This window comes from Rhea pennata, chromosome 2 (assembly GCF_028389875.1).
Source record: "Rhea pennata isolate bPtePen1 chromosome 2, bPtePen1.pri, whole genome shotgun sequence".
Classification (NCBI taxonomy): domain Eukaryota; kingdom Metazoa; phylum Chordata; class Aves; order Rheiformes; family Rheidae; genus Rhea; species Rhea pennata.
This window is the reverse complement of record NC_084664.1, coordinates 156,240,359-156,258,319: the sequence shown is the minus strand read 5'-3', so window position 1 is coordinate 156,258,319 and position 17,961 is coordinate 156,240,359. Positions and strand designations below refer to the sequence as shown.

The window sequence follows — 17,961 nt, the reverse complement described above, 5'->3', positions numbered from 1 at the left end:
ATCATTGGCTAGTTTGGCTGGCTGATGAGTTGAATTAGGCAATCCTCATATGTAATGTAACCCTGATACCCTAAAATTAAATGCATGGAGTCATACTATATTCTCCCTTTTATGAATGGAAAAGGGCTGTGCTTCCGTGGATCCCAGCTGAGGGGATGTGAAAAGCAAACATGGAGGTGAGAATGATACCAAAAATCCAAACAGATAAATACATGGACAGATTACTCATTAGATGCACCCCCCGTCTTCCCCTTCTCTCCCATAACTGCTCATCTGTAGAAGCTGGAGATTCAGGGTCCTGTGGGACCAGTGAGGTCAGAGGTGCAAAATCGCCAGGTTTTCTGGAACAAGTGCTCCACGGGAATTTTTCTGTACTTCTTTGCATTGGGGTGAACACCTGTAAAGATGGGGATCTGAGCGACCCATTAATCTGATATCAACCCAGTCAATATGGAGCCTGGAGATCCTCTGGCCAAAACTCCCATGGGCTTTCCAGTCCCCTAGTCAGGGACTCTGTCATGGGGAAAAAAATATGGAAGTAAATTTTGCTGCCTGAATATTGGGCTTGGCAGAAATGTCAGTTGACAATATGACACTGCCTTTCTTTTCTCCAGGCCAATCTGTCTCTCATCTCTCCCTCAATTCTGCAGGGAATCCGCTGGAAATTCCCCTTCCTAGGAAGCCTCCTTCATGCTGTGTGGCAGCCGGAAAGCTGAACATTAGCAGCAGCGCTACTCCCTACAGCAGGGAGCCAATTTTATGTGACCCAGTATGAGTCACTGGACTTGCAAGCAGATAGCCAAATTCTTCTTTTTGTTACACCCATTTAATCTTGTGGGCTTCAGCAAGTGGGAGGGTAATGGAACTGGTCCAGTTATATTTTATTAAGTAAAAGTGCAATTTTGTCCAAGTAGTTTCAAAAGTGCTCAGCAAACAAAGCGCATTTCAATGTGATGCCCTAAAGAGGTCACCCAAATCTTTTCCCCTTGGGAAGAGAAGAATTACTTTAAACAAGTCTTGATTAATGAATAATACCATCCTGAAAGAGATTTTTCTTTGTCTTGGACAGTATAGGTGACCATCAGTTGCTGAAAACAGGGAATCTTTCCTTGCTTACACAATTCAGTGAGACAAAAATGAACACAAAATGCTGCTAAGGATTGTGCACCATTTACTGCTGCTAGTTCCCCTTCAATGAGGTTTTATGTTAAACACTTCCACACTTCGCTATTTTTAAGAACTGTATTGTTAGCTTTACCTTAGCTTTAAGGATTTTATTTTCTGCTACATTTAAGTTATGAGTACTACACTTACCAGGCATGCTGCAGCCTTAAAGTACTTCGTCAGAGTAGTCCAAAACACCCTTAATATTTTTCCACTTTTCCAAAAGATGATTTTCTTTGGGAAACCAGTGGTGACTATTTTCTAGATTTAGACTGCAATATGTACCAAACGAAATAAGAAATGTGTATGAATGAAGTTTCTTTATATTGACTTTATGAAAAATGCCAGGGCCAGTATGTAAGAAAAAGGAGAGCAGATGAATCTGGGCTGCAGCATAGTATTATTCTGCTCTGTAAAGCAACAGGGAAGTGTCACTATTGTAACAAAAGTTTCTTCAAAGTAACAAAAGTTAATTCTAATTAATAGGATTATTAGAATTGGTTCTTGTCAGAAGGAACTGTTCTAGGTCACTGCCAGGTTCTTTTAAAACCAAGGATCTTACCAGAGAGTTAAAGAAAAGATATGTGATTTGCAATTTTTATTTTATTAAATGAAATATTCCCACTTATTAGGAGAGTTATGATTTCTATTACCAAAAGCAAAGCCTCCAGTGTTAAAGACAATAAAACATCCAGCTGTGTTTATACAGAAACTAGACAAGAACTCCAGAAATTTTTTTCTCTTGTTTTCCTAAGGCTTCTTCTCTGTACATCAGTAACGACTGCTGGGATTGTGTTTGGAATTAAATGCTAAACAGAGACTTCTTTTTGCTAACTGCGTGGTTATGACAAATGGCAGATTGTTAAAGTAGGAACTGTGTTATTAAAAGTCAACCAAGAGCATGTCCAAACCTCCGACTCCTTGTGCAGAAACCACACATAGAATAGAAAATACCAAATAGATTTAGACTGGAGAAAGAGACCACTCATATAAAACAAACAGACAAAAAATGCAGGAAGACAGAGGAACACAGAGATGGGCAGTTGGAACCATTCCAGTGTGCCATGAAATGTGTTTAACTGTTTTTGTTAGAAAAATCCTCTTAAAAGAGAGAGCCTTTAAAAGTAAACAGCAGGGAGGTGAGCTCCGAGGACTTGCGAAGGGTCAACATAGTATCTGCGTTTCAGAAGGTGGAAGCAAGGAAGAGCAACAAACTCGAGGAATCTGGCAGAACTTGGCAAGCTACTGGAACAAATTATGAAACAGCCTGTAAGCACTTGGAAGATAAGAAATGCTAAGAAATGTCCAGTATGGTTCTGTGAAGAATAAACAACGTCAGAGGAATTCAGTTTCTTCTCTAACATGATAATCCACATAGCTGATGAGATGGAAGCAATTGGCATGACTTACTGCAGTTGTAATAAAACTTTGGATATGACTTCCGTATAACAACCCCATAAGGAAAGCGGGGCTATAGAGACTAGACGAAATTGCCATAAAGTCACCACAAAATTGTTACTCAACAGGGATGATGCATCAAATAGCCCTTTGCAGTGACTTATACCACTATAAAATAGAAATCAAACTCGCAACGCGCTGTTGGCAATGATCTCATTAAACAGAAGAAATGGCCTAAATTAATTAATTTATTGTAAACTTGGAAATAAGAAATCACGTCCCAAATAGGAAAAGCTAACCAGACTGCAAGAGTAGAGAAAAGGATCTACCAACTGAATATGAAAAAAATGTGATACTGCGCAACTGAGCAAATGCCATCCTGGGACACATTAGCAGAAGTGCTGTGAGTCACACACAGGATGTAAATTTTGCAATTCATCTAGCCCCTTTGACTAGCAAATCTATACAGAGATCCTCCAGAGCTTCTGACTTCCAGAGTTTAGTGCCAGTTTTGGACACTGTATGCTAAAAAAGATGTAAAAAAAAAACAGGGAGAGACTTGAGAGGAGAACTGTGAACCAGACAAGCACTTTAGGAAACATGATGTGTGAGGAAAAGTTTTAAAAATAAGCTTTGTTTTGTTTTTAAAACACTGAAAGGGGAGGACAACAAACACAAACACCACAGAAACTGAGAAGGAAGGTCCACAAACTCGCCCTCCTGTACAAGAAAATGTTATCAAGATTGTTACAGTTAGAATGAAAATTGTGACTACCTGACTCCCTACCTGCCCTGAGTCTACGATAAGAAATAACTAGCAAAAAGAAAAAACATAAAACAATTTCTTATTACAATAGTATTCACGTCTCAGAAGACACAGCTTAGAGAAGCACTGAGCTCTGTTGATGGAAGATTTTAAAAAAGGTTTAAACAACTGGATGAGGGACGTCCAGGTTTACCTGATCCTTTTTCAGAACAGAAAGTCCCACCTGGAGTTCCCTTCAACACTGATCTGCTATGAGCTGATACGAAAATATAGGTTCTCTTCTTTCCTCTAGAAACTGCTTGGCAGCCTTCTTGCTTTAAGGAAAAAAGAAAAAAAAAAAAAAAAAAAAAAAAAGAAAAGAAAAAAAAAGCAATGATTGGAAAATGCAAGGAATTTCTTTCCAGCTCAAGTTTCCTGTCAATAGAGTAAAACTTTGATTCTTACTTAAAATCTAGAGGCCATTAGTCTGTTTTTGTTTTGTTTTGTTTTGTTTTGTTTGTTTTGCAAAAGCATACTGTAAGCCTATACTTTCAGTTATACTTTCATCTAATATCTTTTTTGAATCCCCTTTTATACAATGGTGCTTTAGGTATAACACTGCAAAGTCTTTTGCTCTTTAAGTGGTTACAAATACCAGAAACTGCCTGAGCTTCTGTTCACAGCACTAATCCTCTTTCAGAAGGAAATTGGCTCAAAACCTCTTTTTTTGCTAGTCTTTTTGGAGGGGCACATACTCCATTTCCAGAATGTCTGAGACTCCTTTCTCTGCATACTTCTGTGAGGCTTAAGCTGCTTTTCTTCTCCAAATATCTACATCATCAATAGATGATGCACAAAGCAATGAACAGAAAAACAAACATAGTTCAGATGCCAGTTACTGGGTTTGTGTTTTTGCTTTGTACTATCTCAAGCCCAAAGTTGTCATCTTGGCTACCTGCTTCCTCAGTGGAGTTTCCTGACTTGAAACTGTCTTAAATGCAGCTAAACTTTCTTAAAAGCAACAGCTGTCCCTTATCATTTATCCTCTAAGTAAAAAACAGTCTGAGCAAAAAGGTGACCCTTTACGTCAAGGGCTAGATCAGTCTTTTGTTTGTTTGTTTGTTTTTGTTTTGTTCCTGCTACTAAATCCCTCTTAAGATCAGGAAAATGGGATAATATCTGTCCCCCATCCAAAAAAAAAAAAAAAAAAAAAAAGGGGGGGGGGGAGGAGGATTGTGCCAAAATATCTGATAAAATCTTCAGTTTTTCCCTCCTCACTAAACTTAAAATCTTCAGGCTTAAAATGAATTCAGGCTAGAATTCGTGTGCTTTTCCCTTTCCACTTTTATGAACAAACCCTCTATATGAATATATGCATTACTAACAATAATGTATGGTTATTGTTATTTAACTCTGGGAAGGATTTGGGGTGTCAGAGTATGAGAGAGATTTGTTTATCAGATAAAGGTGTTTTGATGCAATGATTAATCCTAATCTTACATATTTGCCAGGTCACATTCAGTATCACACCTCTGTGGCCTGGCCAGTGTTTCTGTACCACCAGGGAACATTAATGACTGAGTCCCTTTAAGATTATTTCAGGGATATTCGAAAACTCTTCAGTACGTAACTGCCAATTTTTGGCAATGGGCATGTAGAGGATGTGGCTCTAAAAAATGTCTAATTCAGTGCTCTGCAGCTGCTGGAAAGGGGACATTTCCCTTTTTGGTGAAGAAAGTTCTGTTCTGACAGCCTTCTAAGAACATGCGCCAGCAGCTGCTAAACCCAGGACACTTTTGGTACCAGCAGTTATTATGAGCCACTGTTTTTCCCTGGGGCTTTTAGCCTGCTGCCAGCTCTGTGTGATCATCTGTGCGTGAAAGGGTACGGAGTACAAATTACCAGGCCATATTGATAGGACAGTTCCAGACACTCCTTTACAGCTGCTTGGATATTATGTGAGGATCTATCACCTGCAACAGGTTCCCTGGAACGGCAGTTCCGATAAGCTGGACCCATCAATCTGCACAAGTAAGAGTCCAAGTCAAGACTCTGGATTGTCCTACCTAGCAAGGGTAGGAAGGGTTTAAACCTTTCTGTGAGGCTGCTCTTCAGCAGAGGAGGTTCTCCTCTCTGCAGGGGAGAATCCACCAGACTCTCCCGATGCCTGTCAGTACACGAATTTATTGTAACACAAGGCCTCTCCTGCGCTCATGAAGAGTTACTGCAAGTAGCCCAAGGGACCACTCCGGGAAAATCACTGCACCCATGGAAGGAAGGGCTGAGGGTTGCCTTTCATGTCTGAATAAGCAGCTTTCTGCTTGACCAAGTCCAGGGTTAAGTTTAAAACACTGACATGACAAAGGACAAATAAATAATGGGCTTCAATCAGCTCATGACTACTTTCAACTTTTATCTGCTGTTTGTAATACAGAGAAAAAAAGGACCTAGGAAGACTCCTTTCACCACTGAACACAAACAGCTGTAAAGCAGCTCCGCAGTTGCCGGGGGGTAAAGATCTGTCCCTTCTTACAACCTCTGCAAGCCTGCACCAAATATCCTTGCTAGAATCTGAGACTGAATTTGGCCCCTATGGGCTTTTGTATCTTGAAAGTAATCACAGTGATAACCCAGTAGGAAGAATCAGATATGTCAATGGTTTTGTAGACAAAGAATCTGGTAAACGTGCTACATGATGTTATAGATAATATTATTTTTTACAAAATGTTCCAAAATGGATTGTAATTCACTCAGTTTAAAATGTAACTGTAAATAGAGCTTCATGCTTTTCCAAATGGGTTAACAAGTTATGGCTATGTCTCCTGTTCCATTTTAAGAATTCTTTCAGCACTTTAGCTAACATTCAAACAAAAATAGCTTTGAAATTCTGTCCAAATATGACTACAAACATTGTGTTTGAAGATGGATCATAAAAACTATAACAGATTTTTGTCCCCTCTTCTATTCTGAGTTTCCTCTAAGATGAAAATAACCTATGATGCACAGGACAAACAAAGCGCTGAATGCATTCCAACAGGGAAAGCACGCTAAGCAGGAAATCTTACATTCAGTAACAAACGTTCTTCATGTCATTCCTTATCAGTTTGCTCAGGGTCTTTCTGAGCTGAAGGCACACTGTGTTGTACAGGCAATCTTTTTAGATATGTGGCCTTAAAGCTCAAAACATTTTGTTTCAGTACATTCATGCTACTCTCCCAGTGTGAAGTCTCTGTTAATCATCGGGCTAGAAATTCTGATCTTAGGACTGAAATGTGTTCATCATTGAAGGTGAGTTGAGGAGATTGAGGCTCAGCTTGTCATTCATTTCAGATTAATAATTTGGAGAATCTCTATTTTGAGGTGTTCTGTGTGGGATATTTTTGAGGATCAAGTTCTTCAATGGGCATGGAAATCAGGCCCTTTCACAAAGTGAAACTGCACACAGTCAAAGTCTACTCATCCTGCAAACTAATGTTTCTTTTACCTCTAATACTTGTAATTGCTAATAACCTTGGAATATCTAGCCTCAGTCCCCCATTTAGAAAATGACAGGGAATGTCCTCGTTATTTCAACACCGAGCATTTTTGTCAGGAACCATCTCTGGAGATCAATTTATAGCACAGCAGAGCAATGCAGAGTTCCTCACCTTAGCTGGGACCTCTACCCAGCAGTGTGATGTTGATGAATAACAATTAGCTACTTTTGCATAGCTTTGCTACCTGCTGTTAAACACCTGTAGCCTCTCCTCGCAGATGTTGTATCTCAGTGCTGGGTGATGAAAAGCTAAAATGAGATCATCAGTTATACTGGCAAGAACTTACAGAGTTGTAAGAACTTACAGCCTTGCTGCCCAGCCTTTTCAAACAGCTGCCTTCTCAGTTTGATGTTGCTGGTGAACAACTCACCGAACTGAGGACATGGGAACTGGCAGAAACCCGTCTGTACATGTATTTCACTGCAAACATCAGGAGCTCATGCTCACAGAGCTGTGATTGCCGCTGGACCCCACCAGCTGTGTGGTATGCCACGCAGCAAACAGAAATCTGATATTCCTCACTGCTGTATCTTCTACCAAGGTAATGTTAGGATATAAACTAGATGTGTTTATGTTTTCTTGCCAATAAACACAACTAGTCCTACTGGGCCTTTAGGAGGCAGTTTTTTTCCAATGTTACTGCCTCCAGGGGTTTTAGTTGTTTCTTTTTGATCTGATTGGCCTATACTTTTTTTAAATGTGACAAGCCTTAGGCCTTTTGCTATCACTGCTCACTGGATGCTCCCCAAAACAGCCCCGAGAGTCTTCAATGCTTGTGTCATTTTCCCTGTCTTTTTTAGCACATTTATCTGAATTCTCTCCTGCTCCAACTAGTTCTCCTCAGTTTGGTGCCTCTAAATGAAGTGGTATTCAACAAATGAGTTCTTCCCTTTCCAGCTACAGCTGGGGCTATGCCATCACCCACTATCAATAACCTTAATCAGAGTTTTTCAGTGTAAAGCTCATCCTTAGCTATAGCTCTGCTGTGTTGATTCCCACTTTGTTCAAATCAAGAAACAATGAGTTTGGCCTATTCATACTAAACCTGAGGCATTTGCTCTACTAGATACTTCTTCTGATCTTCAAGACCTGTGTCTGCAATGACCCATGCAGACATTGGTCTGCGTTGTCTTCAATTTCTAATTCTAAAAATTATTCTCTGCATTGCTTTGATTGGGGGCTTGTTTGTTCAGTTTACCAATGACAATAAACACTGCAAGTACTTGTTTCCTGTAGACAAAATCCTGAAATTTTCCACATCCAGCGCTAAAGCCAAATCATTTTTACCACCAAAACTCTATCTGTGCTTACAAGATACATCTTTGACCTATTTTCAGAAGAGCAGTAAGTCAATTTGCCTTTCAGGCACGGGATAACTCCGTTTACTGCTAATTGTCATACTACAGTATCTCAGACCTACTGCCTCTTTAATTTCTGATTTCATTTTTTTAGAACACTTGGCCTGCATCCCATATCCACAGGACATGCTGCACTTCAGCATTTCAGGCCACTGACTGGTTGCTGGTTATTTTGGATGGCTAGATGAAGTCTCTAGAGTTAGCCTTTCTCAGCAGTCTTGGTATCCCTCATCGTTCAATCTTGGCTTTATGTGATAGTCTCAACCTTGCTATGATCTAGCCTTTACTTTCCCATGACAGCTTTCCTTTGGGCCTGCTATTTCCATTGAGTAGAACTTATTTTTGTTTTCTTAGCTTTGAATTAGTTTCCTAAAATTAAGTCCAGTCCAAACCCCCCAAACCACAACCTGTAGCAGCTGCCCCATTATATTCTCTGTCCCTGCTGAAAAGTCTCACTTGATTGTCCTTGCAGTTTCCATTCAAGCTATTAGACCACTCCTTAGTCTCCTATTTTAAAACCTAAAAAATCCCAGCTCCCTCACCTTCTCCTTTCAAGTCACGTGCCCTAGGTCCCTGAGTATCTTTGCAGCTCAAATTTCTTGACATCCTTTTTGAACCGGTACATTCAAAACTGGTCTAACCAGAGATGGGTAATAGAAGGCAACCATTTCCCCCAATCTGCTGGGCACACTTCTCCTGATGTACCCCAGTGGGAAACTTGTCTTATCCGCAACGAATACAGAGTGGCTTTAATTCATCCTGGCATCCACCACAACCCCCAGGTCTCCCTTCACCAAGGCTCAGCCATTCAGGTTTCCACTCTGTGCTCATGCATGGGGTTATTCTCAAATTTGCTGCAAGCTGCACTCTGTCTGACCATCTAAATCATTGATAAAGGTACTGTGGACTACTGTGGCATTTCACGTGTACTTGCTTTCAGTGGGACAGTAAGTCACTAATTACTATCCACTTTAATCCTGGCAGTATGGTCACTTACCAGCTGACTTAAAAGCCCATTCATCCATCCCATAATATCTCAACTTGCACAGGAGAATACTGTGGACTAAGGTGTGAGCCTCACCAAAGTCAAGGCATATCATATCCATCACTCTCCCTCATTCACATAGTCTTCTCATCATCAGCCCAAATCCAATTGTCAGGAACTTCCACTGATTGACATGATATTTTGCAGATGATGGACAGCGACCTTGAAATCACACATCTCTGCTGGTTTCACTAGCTGGATGATTCCTAGAGCAAAGAGACTCTCTACCTCCTTTTGCCTTAGGCTGAAGAAAACTTTCTCAAGAGTGTGATTTGAATTGCAGTTGCTCTCCCTCAACTCTATTCTATCTCTTGAGAACTCTTTCATTTAATTTCTATATTTTCTGTTAAAATTATAATACTTAAGTTTTTCTTTTTGGGTAGTACCTACATATTTCTTAAATAGCATTTCAGAGTTACTCTTGAGTTAATGTAAATCTGTTTTACACACCAAGAGCATCAGTTCTTGAGCTACTGTCTTCCTTTTTGCACTTGATTTCAGGCAGATAGAGAGTAAAGTACTGCTGAAATTTCCTGTTGTCTTCCACATATCTAGAGTTTGTTAGCTGTGGTGATACTTTTTTCTGATGCCTTCTTCAATTTTGGATATTTTCCTGGCAATTCTTTATTAGTGAGAAGCATTTGAGAACTACTCTGTGATTCAGATGTTCTGTTTACTGTTTAATTCCAGCTGGATACATGTGATGGTAAGACCTACAGAGGAGTCTGCTCAGTTCCTCTGTATATGTCTAAGCTAAAAGGGGGTGGGTGTGAGATTGAACCACAGACCCTTCATTGTCCACATCCCTTAATTGGCATTTTGCTCCCTGCTCTGGTCAGGACTCTACCCGGGTCCTTTGAGGAGACAGAATGGACAAGACTGCACTCCAACCTACGCAGTCCCCCAGGGTTGTCCCATCAGGTTCTGCACCTTCCCACATGCCAAAATGTCCTTATGCACACCCTAGCATATGCAACACATCCTTTCAATTTCATTCTATAAAAATGTCACTCTCATGGGTTGCAACACTGCCCCCAAATTATTTCAGCTCCTTTGAACTCAGAAACACATACAAATAATGATCATGTCTTAGGGCTGTTGTGACTCCACTTGCAGCGCAGAGGAGAGCCAGGGCCAAGCGCCATGCAATGTGTATATGGTTGGTCTGCTGCAGAGGGCTGCTTCTGAGAGGGCTAGTCTGAGCCAATCTGCGCCACTCAGTCTCACAGCCAGAGACTGGATTTTGGCCCTTTTCTGTTTAGCAGTATGGACATAGCATCTGTTCGGCATACAGCTCTTAAAGGCCAAAACCTAATACCAAAGTGAGAATTTTTATTTTTGTGAGTCATTTGATTTGCTAATCTGAAACAGATTTGCCATGTCTTGTTTAATAAGGAACAGCCTTTAAAGCCATTAAATGAATGAATTGCTGTTTTAGAGCTGTTTAATTCTGATCAACTGTCTTGAAATGGCTGGCGAAAAGGGCAGGTCTGGTTTTCCTGCAGAAGTTGCAATCAGCCAGTCTATTCCCCTCTTCTCCCATCCCTACTCCCTTGATTATTTCCTCTTAGGACTGCACACTCAGTCTTTGTCAAACGATGCCTAGCAGGCCCCCTACCCAGCGGGTTGACTCTAACTGCCTCTGGCTTTGGTTGTCTCAAGTCAAAGTCCTTACACTCTGTACTGCCAGCAATAGAAAATTGTTCTTTGTGTCCCACCTCCTCTGTAGCAGCCTCTTCTTTCAAACAAGGTCTCTCTCCTATAAGAAGTGAGATAGCCACCATCTTCTCTGCCTGAATACAGGACAGAGAAGAAATTCTGAGTATTTGTTTTGTGGCTGTTTGTATTTTCCATCTAGATGCATGAATCTGTTTCCAGCATAAAGCACATGGTCCCAGGCCTGCTGGCATCCTCAGCTCTTGAGTACTCACTGCCACTGTCTTGTGCCTGCTCCAGCGTGTGTTCAGAGCTGCGAGAGCAGCATTTATAAACAAAAAAAATGAGAAAACAGCTGTAGTTATCTAACTAATTGCTAGAACTGCTACCTGTCATTTAGAATGGAGTCTTGCAAAACCAGACTTTCATTTCAGTTAATTGTTTAATTGTGCTATTGCTATGTAAATGTGTGCTCAGGCCAAAAGGACATTTACTTTTAAGTGTATTTTCAGGCAGAGGGCACATGCTGTGACTACCTTAGGAAGATTAAACAGCAATCTTGTCCTTTTACCAGCTCTTCCTTATCAGATCTTAGTGAGAACAGAATTTAACTTGTACTTACTTAGATGCTCCTTAAAACCATAGGCACAGGCCAGCCTGTTTTGCTTGATTTCAGGCCATCTCAGCCCTGGTAGGTTCAAAAGTTCAGTCAAGGTGTGATTTGGATACTACTTTAGAGAAGCTGTGAAGTGGGGAGTGAGAAGCATTTTGGTACACATGCACATTTTTGTGCATGTATATCTGTGTATGCTGTACTGCTTTGGCAAGACTGGGTGAGAGGGAGATGTGAGAATTATCTTCCAGATTTCTAGCTGGTAGAGAAATATTTTTCAAGGTTAAAAAAAAGAGAGGTGATGGCTAAAGGGAAACGGGAGCACTTGTACTGAAGTTTTGAAGCAATTTTGGTAGGTCAAATTCTGACCACAGGGAATCAAAATGGTATCGAATGGCATTTGGCGCCTTCTACCTGGCTCAAGGGTTGCAGGACACAACTGATCAGTTATGCAGGCTGATGCTACCAGCATCAAAGTATTTGGAATCAGGAGGTTCTTTGATGGCTTACAAGTTCTATCATCTCTTGCTCTGAGTGGGCTAACCTACCAGAGCACATACTCATGCACAGCACCTTCCCAGTCACACATCTCTGCAGAAGAAGAGTTTTTTGCAAATTTTGTTTTACATAATGGATGGAAGACTTCAGGCTTGCCACGTGCTGCTTGTGCAGCCCCTAAACGAGTTCAGCTTGAACATCCCCAGTGCCGTGCCTCAGGGGTAGCCTGGCTCAGCATTTTCCTCTTAATGCTCAAGCATATGGAATCACTATCTTCTAGTATATGAAAGCAGCTTTGAGGAAAAGACATGTGCAACTTAGAAGTACATCTTTAAACTTAGCATTGAATTTAAGAGGACAACAGTCTCAACTGACGGCTAAATTCTCCCCACTCAGTGAGTGGTTATGGGGCGGTCCCATCCCAAGGCTTTGGGCAAGCAGATTGAGGGAGGATTATAGCTGTGACATGCTGTAGGCAGGTAACTGTGGGCATCAGTTGAGCTCTCTACTCATCCAATACCTGAAACAGAATTAATGACCTGTGCAGCTTGTCTTCTTGGAAGTCATTTTGGGAAGAAAAGTGCCACTGCAAGCAGGAGAGATGGGACAGGGAAGTTGTTAATATGGAAAGCAATACTTTCTGAGTGGATTCCTTTAGCCAGAGTGAACATTTTTTGATTAATACAAAGTTTCTTGATGGGAATGGGATGGAGAAGGCCACTTACCTCTGAGAGAATTAAGAAAAAATCCCCCTCATTTTTAACCTTGTAGTGTTTCATTTCTCCAACATCTGGCTTCTCTGTAGGGTTACTTCACTGTTTTTAGTTCAGGCCTCTGTACCTGCCTTCTCATAGTTGGCACTGAAAGAATCAAGATGAATAAAAAAAATAATAATAATATGCCATGCCAGCTCAGCAAAGGCACACCTCTAAGGGACCTTACTGGGTTTACCCGTATATTTAGCCTAGATCCCTAAAGAAACAAGCTTTATACAATTGTACTTACAGGTGCGTATATGTGTGTTTAACAGATGGGGACAGATCTGGAGCACAGTATTCCTTCAGCAGGCCTAAATAACCTTGTGAACAGGGCTAGCAGGTACCCATTAAACAAATTCTTTGACCTCCCAGCAGCCCCAAAATAGCTCTCAGACCACTGAGCTAACACAAGAGAGTAGATGAGTAGCTGGACACCACATACGTCTTGCCAGGGCCATCAGCGCATATTTGGTGTCACACAGCCCGTGGTGCTTCCCAGAGGCAACCAGGAGACAAGGAGGAGTAAAACAAAGGACCAGTCTCAGCAGAAAATCTGTGACTGAAGCGGGCAAGACAGCAGGCACGTTAGTGCTGCATTGCACTGTGATTGTGGTGAGCAGGACAACTGAGTTTAACCGAATCTTCTAAGTCCAAAATGCTGATACTACTGAAATGTCTAAAAACCCCACTGGGATGCCACCAAATCCAGGAAGTATTTGTATCTACCACTTAATGTGTGTTAAGCCACCGTAATTCTAGGAAAATGAGTTGTTCTAGATCCAAACCCAAACCCCCCAGCTGGCATCTCCTTCCTTTGTCTTAACCCAGTGCAAGTTTTCAGAGTGCCTAATGGCCTAATCTTTGCACAAAAGATAGCTTTGAAAATAGAGATTTTCTTCATGAGTTCTAGGTATTTTGTAAAACCTCAGCAGATTAAAATCTAGATACTGTAACGTGAAACCTTACTATTTAGAGGAGAGGTGGAAGTCTCAGACTGTTATGAGAAAAGTCCCAATTCCCTTTCTAACTATAGCAAGGATATGAAACTATCTCCTCCCCGTTGCAAATGACTTCTGTAAGCTACAGAATCAAATTCTTCTTTTTTTCCTGTCTGCCTCGATGAATTTTAATTATTTGTACAAAACACAGGAGCTTCAGTGAGAGAGCTTGCAAACAAAATGTTGTGTAATTGGAACATAACCACCTAGTAGACTGGTGGTTTAAATCTTTTTCTGGTAAGTAGGAGAGCTGCCCAAACTCAACTGAATGAGAAAAATATTAGAAATCAGTCTCCCAGATACCCGTATTTTCCACGGATTATGGACTGTGAGGTAGTATGGGAGAAAGCATTGATTGACCATAGTCATTTATCTCTAGGAGAGAATAAGGAGCTGAAAACCTTTCGTGGAAACAAATACAAAATCTATTTTAGACCTTGTTTCTCTTGGTATTTTCTCTTGGCTAGTTTTAGTATTTCCCACTCAGCATGTTGAGAACTCTGAAACCCAATTCTTAGGCACTTAACTGTCTGCATGTGTTGGACTGGAAGTGTGAGTCTCTTGCTCAGGACCAGGCAGCTTTACCACTCAGCATCGAAGTCCTGCTGTGAACTTACATCACAGATTCCCTAATTAACAGAACTTCCTGCAAAACGTTCCTCTTGGTAAAATGCTCCACCAAGAAGCATCTGATGGGACATACCTATTCAAAAAAAAAGGAAAAAAAAGAAAAGAAAGAAAAAGAGAAAAAGTTCATTGAATGAACATATAGACAGACCTCAGACTTCTAAAAAATGTATAAAAAATCTCATTTCATTTGCAGATGAGAGGAATGAGAGGAAGTTCATACTGCAAGACCAACTAGGATGACTCACCCCGCATCGATATTCTTACTGAACCAGATAAAGCTGCCAAAAGCAGTTTCCAGACTGGAAATAAGTACTTATGTGGGGATATGAATAACATCAGGCAAATCTCTGACAAGGGCATGTGAATCTGCAATCTGTAGTGTTATTTATTTTTATTTTTTATTGAGGTCAGTGCCCTTGGTTCAAAGCTGTATTGGATAATTTTTGGAAGGACAACCCATCCATGTGGCTACATGTCAGCATCATCATGGGATCCAAAGACAACAATAAAAGGCTGTAGTAGAATGAAATTCCCAACGGACGGGGTGTGATATTTTATGGGTCACACAGGGAATTCTTTTGACATGAGCCAGCAAACATCAAGTATATTTTTCACAAAATATGTAGCTTAATCCAAAATTATCCCTGATGTATTGTTAATGAGAACAAGGGAACACCCAGTTACTCTTGCAGTGACTAATAATATTACCACTGTTTAAATGTAAACACTGTGCAGAGATCATTCTAATGAAATGCATGTCATTTTTTAAAAAAATAATGCTGTGCTGTACTTTATTCAGGTCTTTTTCCTTCTTTCTGTTGCAGCACTAACACTTATATGTCCCACATTAATGTTGGCATGGCAAGAAATACAATGTCAAAGGAAAGAAGAATAATCTCATGATGAAAATCTGTTTCCATAGCATTGAGATAGATGGACTTGTTGCCCTTCAGTGGACTCTAGATCAGGTTTTTAGTCTGTTGGTTCCTCATTTCCACCATCCTCTTTCCCCTGGAGCATTGTAAGCATTGAAGAGTTAATGGCTTTAAATTATAATGAGTATAGTAGAAATATTCATCAGTTTTTCAGAGGGCCCGTGTGGGTAGCAGCTTGCCCATCTCTGTAGCACAGTGGTTCCTAAACGGCACACATGCGTACGCATCCTGCTACTGGCACGTTGAGCCACTCGGCTGGAACGGGAGTGCGTGCAACCCCACACGGAGCCAGAGCTCCCTGCGACAGCTGCTCTCACATCATCAGTGGCGTCACTCCAGCAAATTCAGTGTGGACATCCCGGCTCTCCCAACCTGTTTTCTAAGGAGACTTTTTGAAGCAGAGCGGAAAGATGCTCCCTAAGTTTTCAGCTGTACTTCTTTCTGGCATAAGGCAAAATTTGGCTGAGTACAAACTTTAGCTATTACATCTTCACATAGTAAAATACTTCCTAACTTGGATTTTTGGAATGACTTTGTTTTCTTTTGCAATCCACCATCCAGTCTCAAAGGGCACTGTAAATTGCTGTATTATTCTCAGCTTTATAACTAGCAAAATAGCTGGGAAGAGCGCTTGAGCTAATGAGGGCTCAGCTCAGATGCAGGTTCCCAGGCTTTCCTGTCCATGTGATCTAGAAACTACTGACTTCTGGGCACTCCTGTCTGCCCATTTGTCGCAACTATTTGTGGGGGTCCGAACACTACATATGATCTAAATAAGAAACAAACCGCAAAGGCCAAAGGAAAAAGAATTACTAAGTTCACTCCCGACTCGGAACAATTCTCTGTTTTCACTGCAGAAGTCTGACTCCCAGTTCATTCCATCTGCATCTCCAGAGCTGCAGGCCCCTTCCCCAAGAAGCAGCCAAGCATAGCAGACTGAGAAGCTGCTTGAGGAGGGGCCAAACCACACAGTTCAGACACTGACCCAGACCTGTTTTCTGAAGGACTGAATGTTTCTGAGCTAGAATTTTGTTTCATGATCAGATACCAGAAGGGAGGATTAATTCCCTGGAAAATTAGTCAAGCCCATCTTCTTGTTCCAGTATTTGTACTCGTTCCATAACTTTAGGAACCACTGAGCTAGACAGAACTTCCATAACAAACATAGCAGGCCAGTGAGTTGATGACTTAATCTTGAAAATTTGACTCCAAAATCAGTTCAGTTATAACTGAAAATACATTTGTTGGTCTCATTGGTTTCCTGGACTCAGAGATTAAAATGAATATAAATATGGTTAGATCTTTTATGTCCAAAAACAAAGAAAACATACAAAAAGCAGAGCTGTCTGTACCTTAGAATGACAAATGCTTGTCTTTCGTTGTTTTAGAAATACTTCTCATCCTTGTAGGCATAACTTAATCAACGATAAGAAAACATGATAAAAATTTTGCTTTTTTCTAGACTTACTAATATTTCAGAGTCAATGCAGCACAACACAATCTCCACTATTTCCTGGTGGAAAAAGAACGAGATTTCCAGTGCTTTTTCCTGAGGCAACACTTCCGACTTAAGTACAGGAATTGGTTTGGGAGTACAGAAGCTAGTATGCATTTGAACAGCACCAAGGTATTACGGACTGAATTTAATAAGTTTATTGTATAGTTTAGGAAACAGAGACAGAGGATTTAACTGAGACAGCTGCAGAGTTTCGGGAACTTCCGATTTCCTTTTCAAGCCACTGCATGAGGGAGTGTGAGAGCGTGCTGTGGGGTTCAGCGATTCGGGCCACCATAACCTGTCCTAATAGTGAGGCTGGTAATAGAAATCATAGGCATGGGGTAAGTGCGCCTTAGAGAAAACACAGAAGGAGCAGTTCAGGCTGTCACCATTTACCGCACCCCCTTTGTCGGCAGTTACACCCAGAAGCGTGTATTTTGAGGTATTCTTTAGCCAGTAGGCTCCAGCCCCTTTTTGCAATAAACGATTAGCTGTGCCTCCTGCCAAAGAAGCTATTCTCTGGGAAACTCGCACAGCATTTGCAGCACCCACTGAACCCTCTGCACTTCACCAGAAATTCATGAAGGCATTAGTTTGCTTCTGCTGAAATTGGAGTCTGTTTCTAGAGGTCACATTACAATACGAGCAGAGGATATTGCAGTTCAGGATCTGGTAAACAGACGTAATTTTACATAGTAGCACCCCTCGCCCCCCAACGATTCTGACCACCTGTGGCTGGACCCTTCCCTGGGCGTTCCCCACCACTGCTGCTCGCAGGGCCCTTCGGCAAACCTCTTGCCCACATTCGCTCCTTCTTGCCTAAGAGTGCGAAAACTCTTCTTCCCGCGGCCTTCACCGCTCGGGGGCCGAGTCCCGCGCTGCGGCCGAAGCCTGCTCGGGAGGGCGATGCCGGGGCGAGCCGCCGGCCTGGCCGCACGACCCGGCAGCGGGCGATGCCCGGTGATCTGCGCGGAGCGGGAGGCGGCGCGGGGCAGCGGGGCCGGCGGGGGCGGCCGGAGCGCGGAGCGGGTGGCGGAGCCGGCGGGGCGGCCGGAGCGCGGAGCGGGTGGCGGCAGCGGGGCGGTGGCGGCGGGCGGCACCGCCCGGCGGGCGGGGCGCGGGCTATAAA

General features: G+C 41.8%; 1 long non-coding RNA gene across 1 annotated transcript; it reads right to left on the bottom strand.

Annotated features, from left to right (window-relative positions):
- Window positions 1-3,469: 3,469 nt before the first annotated feature.
- Window positions 3,470-14,410, bottom strand: LOC134136525 (uncharacterized). Its single transcript, XR_009957515.1, has 3 exons — window positions 14,297-14,410; window positions 12,739-12,873; window positions 3,470-3,642 (listed from the first exon to the last, which is right to left on the bottom strand). It is a non-coding gene; the product is annotated as an uncharacterized LOC134136525 (long non-coding RNA).
- Window positions 14,411-17,961: the final 3,551 nt, after the last annotated feature.